The sequence below is a fragment of the Gossypium arboreum genome, chromosome 10 (genome assembly GCF_025698485.1).
Source record: "Gossypium arboreum isolate Shixiya-1 chromosome 10, ASM2569848v2, whole genome shotgun sequence".
Classification (NCBI taxonomy): domain Eukaryota; kingdom Viridiplantae; phylum Streptophyta; class Magnoliopsida; order Malvales; family Malvaceae; genus Gossypium; species Gossypium arboreum.
The window spans coordinates 126636277-126642406 of NC_069079.1; positions in this window are offsets into that span (position 1 = coordinate 126636277).

A 6130-nucleotide genomic window follows, 5' to 3' on the forward strand; every position below is an offset into this window, starting at 1 on the left:
CACGTACCGAGGGTTCTTACCGAATTGGGCCCGTTGGCCCATCATTCCAATTTTGGCCCATTAAGCCCAAAAATATCGAGGGCATAGAAATCATGCACTTTGCAGTCCAAACATTGCAGCTTACCAAAAACATTAATCGATTTACCTCACGAGCATTCGCACACTCAAATCTACAAAATACCGATTTTAGGTATTTCGACTTTTCGCTTTTGCCGATCTAGACTAAGAAAGAGGGTGTTAGTTACACACCTGTTTGCGACGATATGCTGACGAGATCCACACACGAACCGCCTACAATTGGATTACTAACACGTTAATCTAACTATTCAAATACGAACTACGTATTAATCCCTTACAATATTCGGCCAACCACACCTACAGATCATAGTAAGCTTATAAGAAATCAATAAGCAACCCATTAACAAATTTTTGTCAATGTTTACCACATAATCATAATTTCACTGCAAGCTGTCTTCCTGAGCAACAGTCACTAAATCATTTATAACTGGAGCTACGAAACTCCAAATCAAGTTCCGTTAATTTTCCCTGAAAATAGACTCATATATCTTCTATCCATAAAATTTTCAGAATTTTTTAGTTTATCCAATCAATACCAGATTTTTCTCAAAGTTTCCCATGTTTCACTATTTGACTAATCTGACCACTCTTCATTACGAATCAAATTTCTCATTGTACAGAATTAAAAATATGTTCTTGTTTATTTCATTAGAACTAGACTCAATAAGCTTTAATTACATAATTTATTCAGCTTCTAATTCATCTCCCACAATTTATGGTGATTTTCCAAAGTCACGTTACTGCTGCTGTCCCAAGCAGATTTATTACCAAATCACTCTTTCGCACCTAACTTGCATGCATGTTATTTAAACATGTATATCACCAATCAATCATCACATATCTATGATTTTACTTAAGTATAATCTCCATTTCATCATTTTAAAGCACAACATGTTAGTCGATTTTTCCCTTTAGCATCTAAGGCACATGCATGTTCATTTGTTTGGCTCAACTTCACCTATCTTCCATTTTTCATCAAAAGAACATGAAACAACAACCATTTCCTTCATTTTAATTCATGACTAAATGCTCACAACACAACTAAAAATCAAAATATACTTCAAGAGTTAAGGTAGAATCAAGAAGAACTCATGAACCTCAAAATAGAAGCAAGGTACCAAGAACTTACCTTCAATCTTCCTCCTCCTAATGACCGAATACTCAAGAGCTTTCTCCTCTCCTTTCTCTTCTCTAACTTTCAGCTATGATGAACAAAGATGGACAAAACTTTGTTCTTTTCACCCCTTTTCTTTTAATAAAACTTCATATTTCATCCATTTAATTCTTTAATACAAAAGACATGATATTCTTATCATGAAACATTTACCTAACCCATTATCATGAAACATTTACCTAACCCATTATCATGGAACATTTACCTAACCTATTATCATGAAACATTTACCTAACCCATTATCATGGAACATTTACCTAACCTATTATCAATTTGTATCAATTTGTACCATAAATTATGGATATCAAGTGTACATTTTGTCTACAACAACATGATGGTTGGCCACTTCATGTAAAATGGGAGGTTTATCATGCAAATCCTCCTATTTTGCACTCCTATTTATTTGGCCACTTCAATTTAGCCTATAGCATTTTCAAACATTTTCACATAGGTCCTATTTCATAATTTCACTCACAAATGACAAAATCAAAGCATGAAATTTTGTCAACATTCACAGAATTCCCGAAAATTGGGGCGTTACACAAAACATTTAAATAGCCACTCATAGTAAAAATATGCATGATAATAACGACATATTATCTTGTCAAAACATATTGCCAAAGCATTCACGGATCATGAGGTTGCAAGGCATAAACAATCAGATATGAGCAATACAAAAGTAATGAATTTACAATGCGACCAACAAAACAAATAGTCATACACTATTCTAACATTTATGCTAACAAATTTTAAGGGATATCAACAATGTGTTTATAATCTATAATAGAAAATAAACATAAGGCAAGGTATAAAAAAAGTAAATAAATAGAACCTAAATAGTAATGAATAAATTTAAAACAATTGATGTGAGAGAGTAGTTCTAAGAATCAATCAATATACAACAATTTAAAACGAATGATATGTAAGATATTTGGATGTATATATATATATATATATATATATATATAAGTGTGAAAATAATGTTAAAACACTTACGAATGAAAAGTAGAATCTAAAACGAAATATTTAAAATAATTTGATCTTAAAATAAATCACAAAATAGGAACCACATAAAATCAATGTAACATAGTAATATATAGATTAATTTTAAAATGAACATTACATAAATAAAGAAATAAGTAATATACAAAATAATATATATATCAATATGTCAATCTAGATAGATAGTATACAAATAATACGAATAATTTACTATATATATAAAAAAATATTTGGAAGTGTTTGAAATAAACAAATATATATATATAGTACTAGATGAATGTTTAAAAGATAAAAAAAATGAAATAGGATCTCAAAAGGAGTACATTATATACATGAATAGATTTAACAGAAAACATATATACATATGTGTAATAAGATATAACATATATTTAAAATAAATAATGTATGAAAGCCTTAGGTCAATAATAAAACAATTTAAAAGTAAAGGATACGACAAATTTTAAATTAATATGGAAAAAATGGCTAGAACTTAAATATATACCTATAGTAAAAGATAATTTAAATAATATGTAAAAATATGAAAGGTTCTAAATATATATATATATATATATATATATAATAGGATATGTTCTTGAGATATGAATTATATACATAATAGATTTTAAATATATATATATATATATATATGTATATATATATATATATATAATTGGTTTAAAAGGAAATATACAATCATAAATAGATTTAAAGAAAAATACATAAAACAATAGAAAATCAACAATGCATATAAAAAACAAAATGTACAACAATTCAAAACTGATAAAATAGGAAACATTTATGTATATATAAGTGTAAAAACAAATTTATAACAAAACAATATAAACAATATACAAAACAATATATATATCTATATGAATAAATAATATATATAAAATACAAATAGCTAAATATAAATAATACATACAAAAATAATAATATAATGTTCAAAGCAAAGAATGCTCATAAAAGAGAATTTTTAAAATAAATAAATTATATAACAAAACAAAACGAAAATATACAAAAAGAGATGAAGCTAAAACCGTGAAATCAACAAAATTATTCTAAGTAATATACTAAGATAATATGTCAAAAAATGTATGGTGAATAATTCATAAAAATACAAAAATAGGAATTAAGGAACCTAATTGGAATAAAAAAATATCGAGGGACAATTTATAAATAAATCGGATTATTAAAATAGAATTTAGAACTGGAATAAAACACGCTCAAATAAACGAGGATTAAAAATGAAAATGTCCCAAATCCTAAAGCGTAGTGTTTAAACGCGGATTTATTTGAAACAAAACGCAAATTACATGGGCAAATTTAAAAACATATAAATATAAATGAGACTTAATCAAATGACGGTGTAAATGGGAAGGACCGAGCGCGCAAATTCCCTTTTTAGCAGAAACGCGCGGATCCTAATGCTTGCGGGTCGGGTCACATGGGTCTACGTCTAAACGATGCTGTTTTAAGGCTATTGAAACAGACCCTAAACGACGCCGTTCGTCAAGGCCTATAAAAGATAAATTTTTTAAAAAAAATCATTTCCCCACTGCATAAAGAAAGAAAAAAAGAAAAGGGGAGAAGGGGAGAAGGGGGGAGAGGGAAAGACGCTGCTCTCCACGCCTCGGTCTTGATGACTTGGGGCTTCATCGGCGTTCGACGCCTCCACCTCCGCCGTGACACAAGGCCTAAGGCTCCAGGCGCACAGGTAAACCCCCCCTTTTTTATCACTAGTTTTTTTATCTACCAAAGCACAAAAAAGAAAATGAAACTGAAAATCAAAAGAAGAAGATACGAATCGAGGAACCACCTTCAAACTTCGGTTTTTAAAATCTCTGTTTTTGTATTTCTTTCTTTTTTTGTATATTTTTCGTCACCCCTTACAATTGAAAATCTTTATAGCTTTATAGCCGAAAATAAAAGGAAAAATACAACAATTTTCTTTGCTATTGTCTTTCTCTTTGTTGTGCTGTCTTTTTCGCATTTGTGCACAGTACGGATGTACGGAGCTCGGTGGTCGTCTGATCTTCTTGTTGGCGGTGAGGACGAAGGGTCATTTGGTGGCTCTCATGGCGCCAAAGAGAAACCCTAGGGTTCTGAGTGCCTAACGTTTTTGGGGTTGTCGGGCCGTGTAACTTTGGGCTAGGTTTTAGGTTTTTTTGGGCCTTATTGGGTTGATATCACTGGGTTTTGTAACTGGACTGAGCTTTTAAGGGACTGTTTTAAAATTGGACTTTATGTTTTATTTGGTTTTATTATTGTTTTCTGGTTGTTGGGCCCGGGCGGATTTGGCCCATTACAATCATAGATTTTAAAGAAAAATCTTACATAAATGATATTTACAATTCAACCGTCAAATTGTTGGAAACATAAATAGTAAAGATTGAAACAAGAAAAAAATTTAGTAAAATGTGATAGCTTTGAGGTGTGTAGAAGACTTTCCTTAAAGTTTTTACATGCCTTCAAGTTATAACAAAGCCCTCAAAACTTAAAATAAAATAGTAAAATGTGTAGTAGAAAACTATTTTTATGAGATATCCTTTCATGTAGATGTATCTTTTAATAAGATACCTTTTTATAAGATTGTGTTGTTTTATAAGTAATTTTATATAAAGTTATGTCTTTGTATGATAATTTTACGTACAAGTGTTATGTCTTTACGACACAACTATTTGATCAATAATTATAAAATATTAGACATTTCTATAATATTATTACTACCAACATTATAAACTACTAACACAAATTTTATATTTCATTCATGTAGATCATTCATATCAAATTTGGAGTAAATAAAAAAATTTTAAGATAGTAACATAAGAGTTAAACTATGTTGAGTATTTAGGTTTAATTAATTAACGTGAGCCTGTAAAAATCGAGAGTATGATGTTCTGATAACCCAAAAAATTTAAATTTCGCAAAAAAATTTCGTACCAGATTTTTAACCAAAATTATAAATTTTCAGGGGTGGTGTCGCGACACTGGTCTTCGAAGTGGAATCTCGCGACATTGATATTTGTTATCGCGACATTGAGTCAGGTTCTGTAGCAAAATACCCAACCCCGTGATGCGACCCTTAAAATCCACCTATTTTAAACCCTAAAAATAATTAAGTATAAAACATATTTAACCTCACCGATGCCCTAAAACATCTTATTTAGCCACTTAAACTCTCTCAAAAACTATCCTTAACCTATTTTTCTCTCAAGTTGCTGCACTTTCTTTTCTCTTCTTTGCTTCGTTTTTTCCTCGTTTTTTATTCTGTTTGTTTTGCAGGGATCAAGGTGTTCCACATTCCTAACTATTGGAACCCACCCATTGTTTGAAAAGTCAAAAAGGGTGGGCATCTAAAGTAGAAAGTAAGATTGGTTGGCAAGTGGGGTTAAAAGTTGGCATGGGATAATTGCAATTTTGGTCCCTAATTGTATAGGGACATTGCAAGTTGATCCTTGAACCTCAACTATAAATAGGCCTAACCATTTCTTACTTTCTTCATCCCATAATTGTCATTCTCTACTTAAGGCATTATTCTCTCTCCCTATTTGTAAATTTCACTTGTAATTTTTAGAGTGAAATATATTTGGTAGTGCTTGAGGACGTAGGCAAAATTTGCTGAACCTCGTTAAAATTCTGGTGTTCTTTATTATTTATTTTGCATATTTTGTGAATGTGATTGTAGTGATTTATTGTGCTATTAAATTACGATAGAGGGATATTCTGGCTAGGAAAGACTTGGTATTTAAATGATCTTCGTGATCTACCTCTCTTTCCTGGGAATTGAACTTAGTGTGATTCTTCAGTACAATATTTTTACTCTTTCACACGCTTCATCGCAACAATTGGTATCAGAGCCAGATTCGTACTTAG